The sequence below is a fragment of the Amblyomma americanum genome, chromosome 7 (genome assembly GCF_052857255.1).
Source record: "Amblyomma americanum isolate KBUSLIRL-KWMA chromosome 7, ASM5285725v1, whole genome shotgun sequence".
NCBI lineage: Eukaryota > Metazoa > Arthropoda > Arachnida > Ixodida > Ixodidae > Amblyomma > Amblyomma americanum.
In genome coordinates, this window is record NC_135503.1 from 181,570,990 (window position 1) to 181,592,429 (window position 21,440).

Below are 21,440 nucleotides of genomic sequence, written 5' to 3' on the forward strand. Positions count from 1 at the left end.
CGATGAGGGGGCGAGCGATGCCGGCGAAATCTTTGATAAAACGTCGAAAATACGAGCACGAGCCGACAAAGCTGCGCACATCTTTCGACGACCTAGGAAGAGGAAACTCGTTCACGCCTTGAATTTTGACTGGATCTGGGCGTACACCAGAAGCATCAACCAGGTGTCCGAGAATAGTGAGTTGGCGGCGACCGAATTTGCATTTCGATGAGTTCAGCTGGAGTCCGGCGTTACGAAACACTGTCAAAATATTGGAGAGGCGTTCGAGGTGCGTGGCAAAAGTAGGCGAGAAAACCACAACATCGTCTAGGTAGCAGAGGCAGGTAGTCCACTTAAAACCGCGAAGAAGGGAGTCCAATATTCGTTTAAAGGTAGCCGGCGCGTTACAGAGTCCGAATGGCATGACTTTAAATTGGTATAAGCCATCAGGCGTCACGAAGGCGGTCTTTTCACGGTCCTTTTCATCTACGGCAATTTGCCAGTACCCCGATCGAAGATCAATTGAAGAGAAATATTTGACGCCGTGGAGGCAATCTAATGCATCATCGATCCTCGGGAGAGGATATACGTCTTTTTTTGTGATGCGGTTTAGGTGTCGGAAATCAACGCAGAAGCGCCAGCTGCCGTCCTTCTTTTTTACCAGGGCAACTGGAGAAGCCCAAGGGCTTGACGAGGGCTCGATGATGTCTTTTGCGAGCATCTTATCGACCTCTTGATTTATGACGGTGCGTTTAGCGCTGGACACGCGGTACGGACGTCTGTGGAGAGGAGTGGCATCACCGGTGTTTATCCGATGCGTCACCACAGAGGTACGAGTCAAAACACGGGCATCAAAGTCGAAGATGTCGCGAAAAGATAAGAGGCACCTAAGATCGTGAGCTTGCATCGCTGGTAGGTCAGAACAGATCATGTCGGCGTAGTCATCCGTTGGTTTCTCTGGTGATGTTGCCGCAGGCAACAGGCATTGATGAGTAGAAGGTAAGCAGCTGTCCACCACTGATATGACACATTCGGCAGCAGGGCACAGCGTGGCGAGTGAGATGCCTTGCAGGAACGGTTGGATAGACGAGCCAAAGTTCAGAACCGGAAGGTACGCACGGTTTGCCGACATTGTAAAGACAGTGTGCGCAAGCGCAATACTTCGCGTAAGTGCAACGTCAAGGTCCGGAGTGACTACGTAGGGGCCATCAGGGACAGGGGGAACAGATGAGAAAGAAATGTAAGTTGCGGCTTGAGGCGGTAGACGGAGAAAGCCGACAGCACAAAGACGAGGTACAACTGGGGACGCCGACTCAGCAGAAAGAGGAAGGTCAAGCTGGACAACACTGGTGGCGCAGTTGATGAGGGCTGAATGCTCAGACAGGAAGTCGAGGCCAAGAATGACGTCATGAGGGCACTGGTCCAGAACAGAGAATAGAACGGATGTATGGCGGCCGGATATGGTCACACGGGCTGTGCATAGTCCAACCACAGGAGGCGTTCCGCCGTCGGCAACGCGGAGAACGGCTGTGGGTGCACGGGTCAGTACCTTTCTTAGGCGGCGTCGTAGGGTGGAACTCATGACGGACACGTGCGCGCCCGTGTCGATCAGGGCTCTCACAGGGACTCCATCGACATGAATAGCGAGCAAATTTTGGTGTGCGCGAAGGGCTAAGCGAGGATTTTGGGACTGGGGCTGTACTGCAGCATCACCTCCAGACACTGCAGTGTCTAGTTTTCCGCTTGCGAGCGTCCGTAGGGGCCAGGAGAGGAGCGACGGCGTAGGGGCGAACGAGACTGCCGACGCAGGGGGGACGGGGAGCGGCTGGAGCGGGAAATCTGCCCGTCAACGGTAGCACTCTGCTGGGCTGGAGGGGGCGTGAAGTGGCGGGGCTGGTCATCGTTGCGGTGAGAGCTTAGATGACTGTATGTGCTACGACGATACCAATAATTGCGACAATGACGGGAGATGTGGCCAATGCGGTGGCAGAGGAAACAAATGGGTCTGTCGTCGGGTGTCCGCCAGTAGTTAGGGTTACGGCGACGTGGAGTGAAGTAGGAAGGTCGTTCAGGAGCGGCGAGTGTTCGGCCGAGCGGCCGTCCAATCAGCTCGCGCAGTTTCTGCTTGCAGACGTCCCATCTGGTCAAATCATCTTCGTGAGTCTCGTACCAGATGCGGGCGGTCTCTTTTAGATAGAAGATGACATTCGCGAGCATAATAGTCGGATCCCAGCGGTTGTACGTACTCACGCGTTCATACATTTTGATCCAGTCGTCCACGTCAACGTTGTCGGTGCCAGAAAATGCCCCAGGGTCACGAGGGGAAGAAAGAACGAGCGATGACATTGCCGATTGTGATGTTTGCTGGGAGGCGTCTTGGGTCATGGTGAGCGAAGTCAGCTGGCGGCCGCTGCGGAGCTCCGTCTTCGGTAGGCGTAGAGGAAAGCCGCACCTTCACCAAATATGTTGCGGGAAAGAATATATTTACAGTTATTTACAGAAACGAATGAACAGCTACGGGCGGCACTCAGAACACAGCCAGAGATGAGTTCTCGTCTTCTTCCTCGTCCACTCGTTCACTCGCTCAATGTCGTCGTCGTCGTCTACCCGCTGCAGGACCCCCGGCTGATGAAACGCCGTCTCGGCGTTAGAGTGGTGGCGTAGGAGCGTCGTGATAAGGTTTGAGGCGGCATACATGGACGACGTCGGTAGAGGGGCCAGAGGACGATGGCGAGGACGCAAGGGGAGCAATTTCATAGTTCACGTCGGTGACTCGGCGCACCACACGGTAAGGGCCACGTGTTGTATCCCGTACCGTTGGGGAACTGCCCGGTCCGACTGCCCGGAGCAGCCGGAGCACCACCACGTCAAGCACCCGCCACGTACCTACTTCGACCAACTCCCTTTTATTGCAGTTCAATGATGAATATATATACAGATGTGCGAGTCAGCTGACCAGATAGGGCGCATGCCTAGCGCCACCTAGTTTATACAAACATAACTACAGAATACAATACCACATTATTCCCCCTCAAAAGAGTTAGCAACTAACACTGGAAAAACACAATAAACACTCAATGTCTTTCATAGTCTTTAAACCACACTGGTGGTCTTCTTTGTCTCGTCGAATGCCTCAGTCCTGGAACGTCCCTTTCAACTGGCGTCTGAACAGATGGCTGCTGGGGTGGGTCGTGGTTCTCCTGCTGTGGTTCGCCAAGTGGTTTTGCTGATTCAGGCGAACAACTTTTCGGAACTGTAGGTGGTGGAACTGGTTGGGGGCAAGGTACCAGCCGACTCCGATTCCATGTGCGGCCATCATTGAGCTTGTAGGTATCTTGACCACATTGGTCCACAATGGTGAATGGACTCGAGTAGCTCAGAGCGCCCTTAGGCACGTGACCAGGCAACTTGACTCTCACCGGTTGACCTGTTGTTAATGGAGAGTACTTTGCAGCTCGTCGACGGTCAGTGTAAGTCTTACTTGCTTGTTGCCTTTGTGCTACTCTGCTGTGGATGGACTTCATCGCTGCCTGCGGATCTTGAAAAAACTCTTTACCTGGCGCTCCTACAAGATCAAGTTTTGTTCTGGGATGACGGCCGTGAAGAAGGACGGAAGGCTTCACTCCTGTGGTCGCATGCGGTGTGAAACGGTAGACTCCCAGGTATTCGGTGATAGCTTCCTTCAAAGGCCGATGTTCTTGTGCGCAGACTTGAACGTACTCTTTGAGTACTCGATTAAACCTCTCTACCTGCCCGTTAGCTTGCGGATGATAGACTGCCGAATACGTATGAGCGATGCCACGTTCTTTGAGGAAACTGTCAAACTCCAAGGCTGTAAACTGAGCACCATGATCACTCACAATCTCGTCTGGATATCCTTCCCTGCTGAAGATGCTTCGCAGAAAGGAGATGACTGTTGCAGTTGTCACCCTTGCTGAGAAACAAACCTCAGGCCACTTGCTGTAGTAATCGATGGCTGTAATGGCAAAACGGCAATCTGCCGGCACTTCGGAAAAAGGGCCCACAATATCGATGCCTAGCTTCTGCCATGGTGCAGATGGGAATGCAACTGGCTGCAGAGGTGGTGTCAAGAGACAAACAGTCTCTTCTTCCTCTTCCTCCACACGACCTGGAAGGGGCATCCTTGAAAGAGCATCAGCAACAGTATTCTTGTCACCCTTGTGAAATTCAATCGTGAAGTTGTATGCCAACAGCCTGGCGTGCCACCTCGCAATCCGGAACGGTCGGCGACCTACTCCCTTTGTACTAAGGAGTGTGACCAGAGCCTGGTGATCGGTGCGTAATATGAATGAACGACCCCAAAGGTACACTCTCCAATATTCGCATGCCCACAAGCAAGCAAGGGCTTCCAATTCCCCTACAGAATACTTCCGTTCCTGTGAAGTAAGCCTGCGAGAAGCAAAAGCAATCGTCACCAGTTCATCATTCCTTGTCTGTTGCAACACTGCTCCCAAGCCAATGGATGAGGCATCCGTAGTGACAATAATGTCACCCGCAGGATCAAATAGCTGTAAACATCTTGTGGCCAGGGAACATTTCAGTTGCTCGAAACAAGCTTGTCTTGCAGGGTTCCATGTGAATGTGGCATTCTTACGTAGCAACTCTCGAAGAGGCTCGACAACCACCGCATAGTCAGGTATAAATTTGGCGTAGTAGCCTACCATGCCCAAGAATGAGCGCAGAGTACCGACATTTGTTGGGGCTGGCACAGCCTTGATGGCGTCAATGTTACTTTGTAAAGGGCGTATTCCCTTGTGACTGAAACTGTGACCAAGGAAGTCGACTTCTTGCACATTAAAAATGCATTTGTCATTCAACTTCAATCCAGCCTTTGCAATCAAGTGCAAAACTTGTTTCAAATTCTTGAAGTGCTCTTCACGTGTGCTTCCGTACACAATGACATCATCTATGTAGCACAAAGTGTTTTTGCAGTTCTGCAAAATAGTGGCCATCATTTTCTGAAACGCAGACGGTGCTGATGCAAGACCGAAACAGACGCGCTTGAATCTGTACAGTCCACTATCGGTTATGAAGGTAGTCAGTTCCCTGCTTTCAGGGCTTAGCAGAACTTGGTGATATGCAGCTGCTAAATCAATCTTTGAAAAGTAATTTGCGCCATGAAGTTTGTGCAATATTTCTTCCGTGTGCGGCAGTGGAAATTTGTCAACGACAATCGCTTTGTTTGGTTCGCGCAGATCGACACAAATTCTTATCTTGCCGTTTTTCTTTGCTACTACTACGATTGGAGACACCCATTCAGACGTGTCAATCTTTTCTATGACATCTTCTTGCTCAAGGCGCTGCAGCTCTTCGCGTACTCGGTCTCGCATTGAAAATGGCAAACGCCGCAACTTAGCAACAACAGGCGTGATTCCTTCTCTTATCTTGACCTTATGGACAAAATTTGTTGCAAGCCCTAACTTGCCATCAAACAAGTGCGGAAACTGGCAAAACAGTTCACGGTCAAGGCCTTCTGGCGCTTGCGTAATATGGGTGCATTGCAATGACGTACCGTTGATTTGCAGACGCAGCGTTTCGACAGCGTCGATGCCGAGAATGTCAGTACCGTCCTTGACGACGTAGAAGAGAATGTCGGCCTGCCGATCCTGGAAGATGACTGGCGCCGTGAAACACCCCTCGATGGTTATTCTGCGGCGAGAGAAATCGTAGAGTGACGCTGATGTTGGCTGCAAAGGGAAGCGTTTCAACCTTGAATACGTGGCGTTCGACAGAATGGAGACAGCAGAACCCGTGTCTACGAGGAAACGTATAGGAACATCTTGTACGAAGACTTCTGTGTGTATCCCTCCTTTGCACTGCCGGTCGAGAAGCAACACGTTGAGATCGCCGGATGCACTGCAGGTGTCGACTTCTCGGACAGCAAGGGCCCTTTCGTCAGGCATGCCGCTTCTACAGACACGCTGAAAATGTCCTCGTTTGCCACATTTGCTGCAAGTTTTACCCCGCGCCTTGCATGTCTTGGAATCTGCAAGATGCCCTGAAGACCCGCAACGGAAACAGGACTTCGGCTGCTGCGAACGCGGTAACTGCGTTTCTGAGCGGCATGGCATCCGATGTTTTTCGACCTTTTGAACGCTCGCAGCCGATGACTGCAGCTCAAGTGAGTATTTCGTGGCTTCTTCGATACTGTTTGCAATAGCCAGTGCGCGTTCAAGAGTGAGCGAAGTGCCTTCAAGCAGTAAGCGTTCCCGAAGAACAGGGTTGCACGTTTTCGCTACAAGTTGGTCACGAATAAAATCGTCAGCCTGCTTACCGAAGTCGCAACTTAATGCCAGCTCACGCAACGCCGTGACGAACGCTGTTGCAGTCTCCCCGGGCAGTTGGGTGCGTTGTCCGAACCGATGCCGCTCCACGACGACGTTCGTTTTAGAAGTGAAGTAAGCGTCCAACGTAGCCACCGCTGCATCGTACTCGTCGCTCGTACCGCTTCCTTCCTTTCCTTCTGTAGGCGGCGTCGACGATTTCTCCTCCGGCAACGCGTAGTACAAGCGTTGGCCTTCCACACCCAAACAGTGTAGCAGCAAAGCTTTACGGCGCGCAGGTGGGTGAGCGTCGCTCCCGGACGCCAGGAGATAGTTCTTGAAAAGGCGGTGCCACTGCGTGTAAGGAATGGCGGGCTTCCCGGGCGTCGGCAGGAACTCGGGCGGTTGATGCAGGCTCATTGCTTCCGCGTTCGGTTACTTCACCACTCGTCGCCAACTGTTGTATCCCGTACCGTTGGGGAACTGCCCGGTCCGACTGCCCGGAGCAGCCGGAGCACCACCACGTCAAGCACCCGCCACGTACCTACTTCGACCAACTCCCTTTTATTCCAGTTCAATGATGAATATATATACAGATGTGCGAGTCAGCTGACCAGATAGGGCGCATGCCTAGCGCCACCTAGTTTATACAAACATAACTACAGAATACAATACCACACCACGGTAGTGAGAAAGGAGCTTCTCGGAGAGACCGACGCTGCGCGACGGCGTCCAGAGAAGGACGAGTGATCAGGGGTGATATTCGACGGCCCGGTGCCGGCGGTCGTAGGCGGACTTCTGGGAAGCTTGAGAGGCACGGAGCCGACTACGGGCTATTTGGCGAGCCAGCGTGGCCTGGGCGATGGCGTCCTGAGCGTAAGCAGTGGTGGGGACTGAAGAAGGCGGCATGAGTGTGTCCAAAGGCAATAGGCGGTGCCTACCAAACAAAAGATAGAAAGGGGAATAGCCTGTTGTGTCATGCCGTGAAGAGTTATACGCAAATGTCACATAAGGCAAAGCTGCGTCCCAATCGCGGTGGTCCGGTGAGACGTACATTGCTAACATATCGGTGAGCGTGCGGTTGAACCGTTCTGTAAGCCCGTTGGTTTGTGGATGGTAAGCTGTCGCGAGCTGGTGCTGCGTACGCACACGAACGAAGAATGTCATCAATCACTCTGGACAGAAAATAACGACCGCGGTCGGTGAGCAGTTTACGAGGGGCGCCATGGTGAAGAGTTACGTCTTGGAGAAGAAAATCGGCGACATCGGTAGCGCAGCTAGTGGGCAAAGCACGCGTGATGGCGTACCGAGTCGTATAATCAGTTGCGACAGCGATCCACTTGTTACCGGAGAGGGACGTGGGAAAAGGGCCAAGAAGGTCGAGGCCAACACGGTGAAAAGGTTCCGGAGGTACGTCGATGGGTTGTAGAAGACCGGCAGGCAAAGTGGAGGGCCTTTTCCGGCGTTGACACAGGTCGCAAGCGGCAACGTAACGCTTGACAGAACGATACAGACCAGGCCAAAAGAAGCGGTGCCGCACTCGAGCGTACGTGCGGGACACGCCAAGGTGGCCGGCTGTTGGCAGATCGTGCAATTCCTCAAGGACAGAAGAACGTAGATGTTGGGGTATGACGAGGAGCAGCGGAGGACCGTCGGAGCGTAGGTTGCGGCGATACAAAATGCCATTCTGGAGCACATAAAGTTGCAGAGACGGAGATCGGTTTGCAGAGCGGAGGCCATCAAAGATAGGTTGTAAAGATGAGTCGTTGCGCTGTTCGTTGGCGATATCGGTGAGAGCAGTGATAGCTAAGAGGCAGGGTAGGGTCTCAGCGTCTTCGAGGTCAGGTGGCTCCACAAGGTATCGGGATAAACAGTCAGCATCCTGGTGGTGACGACCGGACTTGTACATGACAGAGTATGAATACTCTTGAAGGCGCAAAGCCCAGCGACCAAGGCGACCGGTGGGATCTTTTAGTGAAGACAGCCAACAGAGAGCGTGGTGATCAGTGACGACAGTGAATGAGCGGCCAAACAGGTACGGGCGGAATTTAGCGACAGCCCAGACAAGGGCGAGACACTCGCGCTTAGTAATGGAGTAATTTTGCTCTGCGGCGGAAAGTAGGCGGCTGGCATAAGCGATTACGCGATCTTGGCCCTGTTGACGTTGGGCTAGCACGGCACCGATCCCATATCCGGAGGCGTCGGTGCGAATCTCTGTGGGAGACGACGGGTCAAAATAGGCTAAGATGGGCGGAGAGGTTAGCAAATGAACGAGGGAGGAAAATGAGCTTTCTTGAGCAGGGCCCCAGATAAAGGGGGTGTCGTTCTTAAGAAGGTCGGTGAGGGGGCGAGCGATGCCGGCGAAATCTTTGATAAAACGTCGAAAATACGAGCACAAGCCGACAAAGCTGCGCACATCTTACGACGACCTAGGAAGAGGAAACTCGTTCACGGCTTGAATTTTGACTGGATCTGGGCGTACACCAGAAGCATCAACCAGGTGTCCGAGAATAGTGAGTTGGCGGCGACCGAATTTGCATTTCGATGAGTTCAGCTGGAGTCCGGCGTTACGAAACACTGTCGAAATATTGGAGAGGCGTTCGAGGTGCGTGGCAAAAGTAGGCGAGAAAACCACAACATCGTCTAGGTAGCAGAGGCAGGTAGTCCACTTAAAACCGCGAAGAAGGGAGTCCATCATTCGTTTAAAGGTAGCCGGCGCGTTACAGAGTCCGAATGGCATGACTTTAAATTTGTATAAGCCATCAGGCGTCACGAAGGCGGTCTTTTCACGGTCCTTTTCATCTACGGCAATTTGCCAGTACCCCGATCGAAGATCAATTGAAGAGAAATATTTGACGCCGTGGAGGCAATCTAATGCATCATCGATCCTCGGGAGAGGATATACGTCTTTTTTTGTGATGCGGTTTAGGTGCCGGTAATCAACGCAGAAGCGCCAGCTGCCGTCCTTCTTTTTTACCAGGACAACTGGAGAAGCCCAAGGGCTTGACGAGGGCTCGATGATGTCTTTTGCGAGCATCTTATCGACCTCTTGATTTATGACGGTGCGTTTAGCGCTGGACACGCGGTACGGACGTCTGTGGAGAGGAGTGGCATCACCGGTGTTTATCCGATGCGTCACCACAGAGGTACGAGTCAAAACACGGGCATCAAAGTCGAAGATGTCGCGAAAAGATAAGAGGCACCTAAGATCGTGAGCTTGCATCGCTGGTAGGTCAGAACAGATCATGTCGGCGTAGTCATCCGTTGGTTTCTCTGGTGATGTTGCCGCAGGCAACAGGCATTGATGAATAGAAGGTAAGCAGCTGTCCACTACTGATATGACACATTCGGCAGCAGGGCACAGCGTGGCGAGTGAGATGCCTTGCGGGAACGGTTGGATAGACGAGCCAAAGTTCAGAACCGGAAGGTACGCACGGTTTGCTTACATTGTAAAGACAGTGTGCGCAAGCGCAATACTTCGCGTAAGTGCAACGTCAAGGTCCGGAGTGACTACGTAGGGGCCATCAGGGACAGGGGGAACAGATGAGAAAGAAATGTAAGTTGCGGCTTGAGGCGGTAGACGGAGAAAGTCGACAGCACAAAGACGAGGTACAACTGGGGACGCCGACTCAGCAGAAAGAGGAAGGTCAAGCTGGACAACACTGGTGGCGCAGTTGATGAGGGCTGAATGCTCAGACAGGAAGTCGAGGCCAAGAATGACGTCATGAGGGCACTGGTCCAGAACAGAGAATAGAACGGATGTATGGCGGCCGGATATGGTCACACGGGCTGTGCATAGTCCAACCACAGGAGGCGTTCCGCCGTCGGCAACGCAAAGAACGGCTGTGGGTACACGGGTCAGTACCTTTCTGAGGCGGCGTCGTAGGGTGGAACTCATGACGGACACGTGCGCGCCCGTGTCGATCAGGGCTCTCACAGGGACTCATCGACATGAATAGCGAGCAAATTTTGGTGTGCGCGAAGGGCTAAGCGAGGATTTTGGGACTGGGGCTGTACTGCAGCATCACCTCCAGACACTGCAGCGTCTAGTTTTCCGCTTGCGAGCGTCCGTAGGGGCCAGGAGAGGAGCGACGGCGTAGGGGCGAACGAGACTGCCGACGCAGGGGGGACGGGGAGCGGCTGGAGCGGGAAATCTGCCCGTCAACGGTAGCACTCTGCTGGGCTGGAGGGGGCGTGAAGTGGCGGGGCTGGTCATCGTTGCGGTGAGAGCTTAGATGACTGTATGTGCTACGACGATACCAATAATTGCGACAATGACGGGAGATGTGGCCAATGCGGTGGCAGAGGAAACAAATGGGTCTGTCGTCGGGTGTCCGCCAGTCGTTAGGGTTACGGCGACGTGGAGTGAAGTAGGAAGGTCGTTCAGGAGCGGCGAGTGTTCGGCCGAGCGGCCGTCCAATCAGCTCGCGCAGTTTCTGCTTGCAGACGTCCCAGCTGGTCAAATCATCTTCGTGAGTCTCGTACCAGACGCGGGCGGTGTCTTTTATATAGAAGATGACATTCGCGAGCATAAGAGTCGGATCCCAGCGGTTGTACGTACTCACGCGTTCATACATGTTGATCCAGTCGTCCACGTCAACGTTGTCGGTGCCAGAAAATGTCCCAGGGTCACGAGGGGAAGAAAGAACGAGCGATGGCATTGCCGATTGTGATGTTTGCTGGGAGGTGTCTTGGGTCATGGTGAGCGAAGTCAGCTGGCGGCCGCTGCGGAGCTCCGTCTTCGGTAGGCGTAGAGGAAAGCCGCACCTTCACCAAATATGTTGCGGGAAAGAATATATTTACAGTTATTTACAGAAACGAATGAACAGCTACGGGCGGCACTCAGAACACAGCCAGAGATGAGTTCTCGTCTTCTTCCTCGTCCACTCGTTCACTCGCTCAATTTCTTCGTCGTCGTCGTCGTCGTCTACCCGCTGCAGTATTTTCTCATTGCGTCTAGTATTCAGGAGAGCGGCTGACACCGAGACGATTACCAGCCATGATTGGCAGGTATGCAACGGCAAGCTGGCACCCGACACACTGTAATTTTCAGCTTTGATGTCTGCGAACAAACATGAGGCATGAAGAAACTACACAAAGGTAAAAACCAGATGTATGCATTGGCGAGAAAGAGGGCAACTTCATTAGAAGCATGAATAAAATAGGTAAATTAGCCGAAGACTTCTACACATATCTATACAGAAGGCACCTGTAATAATAATGTTAATAAAAGTATCACTAGCAAAGGAAGTATTTTGGTGCCTTGATTTTGAACAGTCGGGAATAATAATTAATAGAGAATGCCTAAGTAATCGGCGACTTGCTAACGTCAATACTTTGACAACTCACTGAGGAGATGAATTGCAAAGCATGATCAATGAGTTAGATATGCACACCAGAAAGATGGGTCTAGATATTAACATGAAAACCAAAGTAATGTTCAACAGTCTCGCAACAGAACAGCAGCTCAGAATTAGTAGCGACTTGCTGGAAGTGTTAAAGAAATACGTCTTCTACTTAGGGAACGTCGGGACCGCTGATCCGGATAATTAGAGGAAAATAACTAGAAGAATAAGAACGGGGTGGAGCGCATATGGTATATTCTATCGGTTCATGAATGGCAGTTGACCAATATTCCTGAAGACGAGAGTACACAGCATCTAAATCTTACCGTTACTCACATATAGGAAAGAAACATGCAGGCTACGAAACGGGTTAAGCTTAAGTTGAGAGCAACGCAACGAGGTATGGAAATAAAAAGGATAGGTGCAACGTTAATAGATCGGAAGCGGACAGAGTGGGTGAGGGAACACGGGTTAATGGTATCCTAGTTGAAATCAAGAGGAAGAAATGGGCTTAGGCAGGGCATTTAATGCGAAGGCAAAATAGCCGCTAGTACTTAAGGGTTAGGTAGTGGATCCCAAGAGAAGGAAAGAGTAGCAGGGGGCGGCAGAAAGTTAGGCGGGCGGATAAGATTAAGAAGTTCGGGGGATACGGTGGCCACAGCTGTAAGAGAGGCTTAATTGGAGAGACATGGGAGAGGCATTTGCCCTGCAGTGGGCGTAGACTGGTCGATAACTATGATGATGAAGTTATTCTAGCGAGAGCTTCATTACGCTACCCAATCGAGCATTTCGCCGTGAGCCTGGAAGGCCGATAGTGCGCATGCGCGAAACCAGAGAGGAGCCGCAGGTGCCCGGCGCATGACGTCACAGTTCGCCGCCGAGGCGCCGCGGGTGACTGCGCATGCGCGGCAACGGGAGAAGGGCAGCAGGTGCGCGGCGCATGACATCAGAGATCGGCCGCCGCTGCGTTTCGGGTAGTGTGGATGAACTCCGTATGTGCGGCTGTGTGTATAAAAACTGTGGTTAAAACACTCGGTGTATCACAATCGCTTCGTATGGGTGACGAAAAGGAGACTCCAGCCGGCTCCATGCGGGGGTATCGTCGGGAGAAGGTCAATTCTTCGGAGCCAGGATTCTTCGCCTGGCACTTGGCCGCTCTGCAGAGAAAGAATGAACACCAGAAGGCTAAATGAGCGGCGGAGACGGCTGAGCAAAGAGAAGAACGTCTTGCCAAGCGGAGACTCCAAGACGCGGCGCGTAGCAAGTGGCGCGTAGCAGCTCCAATGGTTCCTTCGCAAGAAAGTCAAGATGAAGAAACGGCACCAACATCATCATCAACAACTGAAGAGGGTGTAAAGGCTCGTCGTGTAACTGACGACGCGATTAGACCAGGGGGAACTGCAGCTGTGTTGTATTGTGTTGGGTTTAATGGCACATAGGCAGCTAAGGCTATCATGCGCCAAGCTCAAGGTCTAGGAAAATTGTTTTCTGTACATGGGAGGAAACATGGTGGTGTAGAGGACTTAAAATTTTAATTCTTTCTATTAGTAATAAGAGAAAGAAAGAAATGATACGAAAGAAATGATATAAATGCTAAAAATAAAAGCTTTAAAGAAGGCCAGGTAGACAAAGGCGCCATCCTTCGCCGGGGGAAGGATCTTGAGGATCCCAACCAATCAAATAAATACCTCAGCCTCCTTGTCAGGAATAAATTCTCTCTAGTAGTAATAAGAGACGAAAGAAATGCTATAAATGGCTAATAATCAAAGCTTTAAAGAATGTCAGGTAAACTCAGGCGCCATCCTTTGCTAGGCAAGGATCTTCAGGCAACCAACTGATCAAATAAATACCTCAGCCTTCTTCTCAGGAATGAGAAATTGACTGAAGAGTATCATATAATACAGGAAAGCCGTGGATCAAAATTTACAGTTTCTCAAGAACACCTGCTTCTTTTAAAAAGCTAAAAACACAAGACATCTTATCAATGGCATTTTCACCTAACAGCAGCGCTGGGTGTAAAGGAATGTATTCATTATAAAGGTTAGTAAAGTGCTTTTTTCTTAGTTTTCCGAGTTCTGCCCATGAGAATAAATTATGGTATAGTGTCAGTTCGTCTCCACATCTTTCACAAAGAGGTTCGGCTTGTTTCGTTAGTAAGAAATTGTGTGTAATGTGTGTATGTATACCACACAAAACTACTTCAATAAATCGTTCTTGGTGCCTACAGGTCTTCCGTTCACCTAGGACGGGCTTTACAAATTGCAGCTTGTTGTTAACCTCGTTGTCCCATAAAGCCTGCCATATTTCTCTCAGTTTATTCTTCACTAACTTGATGTATTCCCTATGCGGTATGTTTACTGGTTTTACTTTACCATTTCGGGCAAGTGCGGCGCTTGCATCAGCGCTCTCGTTCCCGCTATTGCCCACGTGACTAGGAACAGAGCAGAACTTTATTGTATATCCTTGTTTATCACATCAGCAGTATCAGCTCCCTAGTGCCAACTTCATTTCCTGGAAGGTAAGGGGAGTATTGTACCCTCATGTGGATGGCCTTTTATCGCAAGTACGTTTCAGGTTTTTCAGCTATTGTTTATTTGAAGGAATCTGTGTCGTGGTACCGGGTTAGACGCATCTTCAAAATTCTGCCCTAATGCATCTTGTTGATGCCTAAGTGAATCACCAGCAGTGCTGACAAAATGTTTTTCTTGTGCACTTTGGCCTTTCGGCGCCCTTATTCTGCGGTACCCTTTATGTGAGTCTGTATAACAGTATATATAAATAAAAAAAAAGGATTTTAACTTTCCCGTTACGACTCACGACGGATGCGCCTGCCATTGGCTTTTGTTCGCTTAAAGTGTATTAAGTTGCCCACCTTGAGATATCTGCAAAATTTTAACCATGCTTCTTTTGATTCTCACGAGCATACTGCATTGCGCATTCCACCATGCTCTATGTTTGTTTTGAATTTTGCCAGATGTTTGTGGAATGCATTTCTCGGTAGCACCGATGACCTGCAGTGTAATGTAGAGTTGCAATTTGTCTGTGCCTAAGAGTGAAATTGCTGAACGAAGCAACTCAGAGTTCTCTGCGCATCTTCCAGGCAGCCGCCTTTTCTCTAAAATTCTTTGGTGATTTATGCTTGAATTTATTTCTCCTACCTGTTTCAAAAAATGGAAAAGCGGTGACTATCATACAGATTATTAATGACAGCACACTGCGGTTTTCCAAATGCCATGAAGAGCCGTTTGCAAGCTCTAATGCCGTGGATTTGTTGTGTGAGTGTTAAATTGTGTTGGATCTTTTATGTTAAATATACACAATCCAGAGGACAACCGACGTCTTTCGATTAGCGCAGTTCGGGAAGCTGTTCTTGTGCATTCGCATAGTGAATGACGTGCATTAAAATCTCCAACCAGAAAGAACGCTTCCGCGAGGTGCTCAACGAGTTCTTCAAGCTATTTTCTAGATAGTAGTTGATTAGGTGGGATATACGGAGAGCATACTCCTATATTTTCCAAAAGCAAAGTAGTGTTCGTATTGCCACGCCTCTAAATCGGTGGATAAAAAAATACTTTGACAGACAGGTGATTTTTGCGCCACAATGGCAATGACCCCCGTGAGCGAACACTGCCGTGGCTGTCCTTCCGCAAAACAACGCAAATTTCCAGGAAATTTGTCTGCGTTGTTTTTAAATGTGTTTCCTGTAGGCAAAGTATGTTTGGTTGGTATGTTGCAAGTACCGTTTATGTCATCCAGGTTCTTAAGCATCCTTCGGCAGTTCCACTCTATGACCGCTGCGGTGGCACATTGGCTATGTGGCTCGGCTGCTAGCCCGAAAGGTGTAGGTTCGATCCCGGCCGCGGCGGTGGTATTTAGATGGGCGAAAAATGCTGGAAGCCCGTATGCTATGCGATGTCAGCGCACGTTAAAGAACCCCAGGTGGTTTAGTCTCTTCAGGACACTAAATCCCCACAAACAAAGCTCCATTGCAAGATGCTCTCTGAGGAAGATAAAAGAGGACGATATTATTCAGATATCGCTGCCTTTATGACGCGGCTTGAATGGAATACATATTTCCGGCTTGAGGCGATCCGGATAATTCCGCCCCTCTTTTGGTAGCTCCCTGAACGTCTCTGACGCCGAACAGTCCGATGTCGCATTCATCGCCGCCGGTGAAGAACCAACAGTGATATGAGATCTGTCACGAGGGACAGAATCCTTCTCAGCAGTATTTGTTAAGGCGAAAGCTTTACTAGGCTATGTCGGCGGGGATCGTGTCCGCAAAATGTGTCGGCAGCAGTTGCGGGCAACTCAGAAGGGGCAGCGTCAAAGGAGTGTTTTTAATCAAAAGAGGATGAAGTGAGGATCCTGCCGGAAAAACTTTTTCGAAATCGAATGAATAGTTAATCAATTAGAGTCGGAAATGTCCAAAAAGTGGGCGCGGCCAGATCAAAAGTGCCGCGAAATTTGAAAACGCTGGAAGTAGGCGCCCATTTGGAAAAACCGGAAGTGCGGACGGAGCCAAAGCTTAGCGCGAAGTATGAAAACTCAATATGGGCAAACACGTGACCAGTGATAAGGGATCGAAACGTAACCAGGAGATAGAAAAGAAGTGATAAAGTAGAGGCAATTAGGCAAATAATGAGGAGCCAAAGGTAATGGGCGGGCAGCAGCTTGGGCATGTCAGTTACTCATTTGTGATGGAACAGCGAAAAACAGACACGCGCTGTCTGTTGCCCTGGTGTTGTGCGCGGTTGCATCAAAAAAGGGTATATAGTGAGTGGGCGGGAACGAAGCGTGTCGGAAAATTTTAAAACTCGAAATAGTTGCCGATGAGCCTTGTAGCCAGGGCCCAGAGCCTTCGTTCTAACTCAGCACGCTCCGCAAATCACTTAAGGTTCCTCCCCTTCATGAGGCCGTGGCCAATACTACACCTGGCACATTCCTCCAAGATGGGGAACGTTGCACAGCAATGCGGCAAGCTGGCGCAAGCGGCTCCCTGCCCGTGTCAAATCGCATGAGATGCGTGCGCTCCCAGGGCCTCGAGCTCCGTTCAGTCGGGCCGGCTCCTATCGGACAAGGTTACTTGACGTGCCGTCCTTTTATTCCCCGTCGTCTGTCCATCGTCGGTTGCTGACCCAGGCGTACTTTTCCGGAAATTGGTCAAAAGGGAGGTCATTTCCAGTGAGCCAGGCGTGATAAAAATCCCACGGGCTCTTTCCCAGGCACTTTTTTTTTTCAGCAGTAGTCGGCCACCTGACGCTGTCGAAATTGCCGCTGCTCTCGCCGCCACCGTGGACATCGCGGTTGATGGAATCCGCGCCTTAATCTACATTGGCTGGAGCGCATCCCGTTCATAACAAGAAGTATGAGGACTCTCAGGTACCTCTGAATATAAAGTAGAGAATGACCTTTTACATATATGGTAGTTAACCCGTTACGCTATCGCGTCATGCCCTTAAGGGGCGCTGAAGTGTCCCTTCCAATTTTTGTTCGTTCGTCTATTCACACGTGTATTTCAATCTTCAGTTATGCTGCGCCTGTTTTAAGACTGGCGAGATCATGCCTCCCGGCCGGACATCTTTCCTTATTGGAATTTTATTGCCGAGTTTATGATGGACTATGGTTGCTGTGCAGTCCTTATAGATATCTTCCAGCATTTTCATTAACACTTTTTTACACCTTGATTCCGCAGTGCCTCCATGACTTAAGGTTTCCACTGAATCACAAGGTTCCTCGTAATCAATGAAGGCTACATGGTTAAATTCTGCGCAATTCTCTATCACCTGAAAACAGTGGGATGTAATGCGAAGGCAAGATGACCATTGGTCCTTAAGGGGAACGGATTCGATTCTAAGATAAGGCAAGCGTAGCAGTGGGCGCCAGAAAGTTAGGCGAGAAGATGAGATTAAGAAGTTTGCAATAATGCGCTGGCCGCAGCTGGCAAGGGAAAGGATTAGTTGGAGACAGGGTACAGGCATTTGCCCTGCAGTGGGCGAACAGCCACATTTCGATTTTGTCTAAAGCGGAATGAGGCGCAGTCACGTCCAAACAATTTTCGAGTACGGTTCACCCCTGTTTTTCTGAAATAAACCTAAGATTTTCATTTTGAACCCAGCAGAAGGACTCTACACGAGAAAAAAATAATTAAGCAGCTGATAGTATGAGCGCAGGTGAGGGATGTCTTGGACCTACTAAGCTACTGCTGCAGCCCCCAAAAATAGTCACCATGTTTTGCTTCGGCGATGCGCCAGATCCCATCACCGCGGCGTGCTTGAACCGCAAGGTAAGTCTAGCTGCTCCAGACGAAGACGGTTGCCGAGCAATGAGCGGGTCGTGTAATAAAATTAACGGGAGAAACACGCAAGAAATGACGCTGAAACACAGAGCCGGAAACTCAAAAGCGCTAGCTCTTACTACTTACGTTTGCTCGTTTCGCGTCCGTTTCTCCGTCTGCTCTCAGATTTCAAGATGGCGGCTAAATCACGCCGTAACACCTCAGATACGCAGTATGTTACACCCCACCTCGTGACCGCGCGGTTGTCGGGTCTGCACGGCGGCCGCATTACACCCTATGCTGTCTTTCCGATATATATATATATATATATATATATATATATATATATATATATATATATATATATATATATATATATATATATATATATATATATATATATATATATATATATATATATATATATATATATATATATATATATACACACGACTACATCGCTAAAAAGCTACTGCTGTCTTCGCAGATCTCTGGATGCACCTGTGACTGGGTCCAAGGAACACCACCCCTGCTGATGTGAATCTGCGTACTACTGCGAACGGTCCCCGCTGCTGTGAACTTGCGGCCACCTGAGGCCACCGTCATCCAATGCGTCATCGGACACTTGGCGCTGCATTGGCAAAATCTGCGCAGACGTACACTGGACCATCTAGTAGATAAAAGAGCGAACATCGGGGCAGCGGTCACTTGGCAGCAGCGGCAGCGACACGACTACATCGCTAAAAAGCTACTGCTGTCTTCGCAGGTTAGTGAAATATTACGCAATACTTGTATGCAGTTTATTCCTGCCGCTGCTGCCACCTTATTTGAAACTTACTCATCGTAACGTTATGCTTTGTGTTGCGTTGAACTGTCAGACCTTGTGAAAAAAAAAAAAACTATGTCCAGCACATGTTCTTCTTGTGCATCAACTATTCAAGAAAGTGCTCCGCGTGTGATCTGTACGGAATGTAACTGTGCATACCATTTTGGCCAGTGTGCTGGGGTAAAAGAGAAATCGTTTCAAGCTAAGCCCTCTGATTCGAAAAAGGCGTGGCGCTGTTGTAAATGCCGAGCAGGAAAGGCTCCTTTAACAGGCAAAGAGGACAATGGCTCTGATTCTGAACCTGATATTCGGAAGACTCTTGCGGCTATCCTAGAAAAACTGGAAAGTTTGCCAGAACTAACAAAAAAAGTGGATCAAATTGAACAATCTGTTCAACACATGTCCATGAAATTTGATGACTTCGAAAGACAGGTTTCTCGTCACGAGAATGAAATCAAGGCTCTGAAAAAAAGAGTAGCTGAATTAGAAGAGAAAGACGATATGACCCAGGCGGCACAAGCACAACTGCAGCAACATGTTAATGACCTCGAACACCGCAGTAGAAAACTTAACCTAGAAATACACGGTATCCCGTTTCAACCAGATGAAAATGTGCTTTCTGTATTAAACAGTCTTGCCCCCAAGCTTGAAGTACCGCTTCTAACAGCAACAGATATTCAGACGATACACAGATTGCCTGCCCGGAAAGATAAGAAGCCAGGTATTATCGCTCGTTTTACCCGACAAGCGACAAGAGACACTTGGCTTTCAGCCAAGACAAAGTAAAAAAGAATGATCCGCCCATCGTCATCCAGGAAAACCTTACTTGGTACAACAGAGAACTGCTTCGTCGGGTGAAGGACTGGGCAAAAGGAAATGGTTATCTTTATGTATGGCATGTAAATGGAAAAGTTCTTGTCCGCAAATGTGCAGGGATGGATGCCATCCATATCAAAAGAGAAGATGACCTAGAACAGTTGAAATGAGTGCTGTGCTTGCCGAATCGATAAAGGAAAATAAAGAGAAATAAAGATGCAAAACCAATACCATCTTCCTGCTGACTTAAACCGTATTATTTCCTGTTTTTCGCCCGCATCGCTAAAAGCTGTACACATGAACGCACGATCAGTGAAGAATAAAACACAATCCTTAGAAGATTTTTTCAGTGAATTCAAGTTCACTGCGATAATGTTAAGTGAAACGTGGAGCACCAATGAAGATGATGTTTTCAGAATGGCTAACTATAAAACGTATTACCTGAATAGATCTGTTGGCCGTGGTGGGGGAGTGGCAGTTCTACTGGATATGAACGAAAATGGTGAAACCAGTGGTCACAGAGGAATGCGTGTGGTACCAAACGTATCGCCGTTTCATGATGTACACGTTGGTATCCGAGTGAGTCGAAAGCTTTTTTATGCATGTCACAGAAAACAAATAACCATTATAATTACATTTACTGCATCTAAAATGTTGCTGATTTCAGTGCTCAGTCGCAGCAAATGAGAAGTAACTGATCTGTTGCTTAGAAGTAACCGATTATTGTCGTTATTATGTTATTCAATCTATCTTTGAATAGCGCAGCCCGGATGTACAATAAGAAAATTTAGCTTTTGCGGCTTTCTTGATCTACAGTCTGCTGCAGTACGTTCTTTGGCAATTTGACCTCCAGTCCTTCTTCGGCAATTTATCCATTTTCCTTTGTGAACACATCGTAACGGTACTGAATAGTATCCCAGACTTAAGTTTTCTTTAAGAAAGCATTGGAAGACCATGCGCACCACCTCGAAGTCAGGCAAAGCGCTGCGCTTCGCTGTTGTCCGTGCTTGTGGGGACCACAGACAAGGTGACTAAACATGACTTCCGTTGTGGCGTTGCGGTGAAATGCCAAGTTCGAAGCTCGGCACACGGGCTAGTCAAATGCAGGCCGTTCGAGCTACGTCCACCTACAATACAGCTCGACTGTTGTCGCTTTAATGCAAGGCAATGCCGTGCTGCTCTAGTGTTTGCTGCCGAATTCAGGTTCTCGTAGTTATACCACTGGGTACTTTCTTTTGTAAAAACGAATTCAGTTTACTACTAATAAATCACTCAAAATAATAATTGGATTAATGACAGCCGTACACCTTACAAAATTTAATCAATCCGTTAATAATTCGAAAAAAACGCAATTACAAGTAATCAGTGACCTGTAACGCGTTACGTACAAGTCTGATGATGGGGCTATTAGAGTCTCGAACTGTATCATAAATCGCGAGAAGTGCTCTGCTGAGCGTGTGCGCAGTCTGCTGTATGCAGCTCATTGCAGTGCGTAGGTGATACAGGTATGTGTGGAAACAAAAGCTTGGGGAAGCACTGCAACGGGCGCGGACTAACACTTCAGCAGGGGCAAGTTAGCCGCACATTGCTCTCGCTCCACAGATTGTAAGCCTCTGTTCGAGAGCACCTCACTTCTAGTTTGTGAAAAACAATATAGAAATAGAAAAGCCAAGCGTCTGCTTCATCTGCCGGAGCCGAGACGTGTGCAAGCAATGTTTCATTGTCCCCGACAGATAGCGATATGGAAATGCTGACGCTGTTCTGCTTGTAAAAAAATAATAAAAAATAAGCACGTGGCTTTGTATAAAAATTTACCGCTTCGTGACTTCGTTACGTTATGTCAATTTGCACTTTATTTCATTGTCGTTGCTTCCGTGTTCGCTCCGTAAATCGTACAACGCGTTGCAAGTATC

General features: G+C 49.2%; 1 protein-coding gene and 1 long non-coding RNA gene across 3 annotated transcripts in view; one reads left to right on the forward strand and one right to left on the reverse strand.

Annotated features, from left to right (window-relative positions):
• LOC144096778 (protein 5NUC-like) overlaps positions 1–21,440 on the reverse strand; it is a 414,953-nt gene that overhangs the window by 392,745 nt on the left and 768 nt on the right. The gene's annotated exons all lie outside the window — the stretch shown is intronic.
• Positions 1–21,440, forward strand: part of LOC144096781 (uncharacterized) — an 82,151-nt gene that overhangs the window by 26,870 nt on the left and 33,841 nt on the right. Inside the window, exon 2 of the long non-coding RNA XR_013306851.1 lies at positions 18,373–18,651. This is a non-coding gene — a long non-coding RNA (uncharacterized LOC144096781). The remainder of the gene's footprint in view (positions 1–18,372; positions 18,652–21,440) is intronic.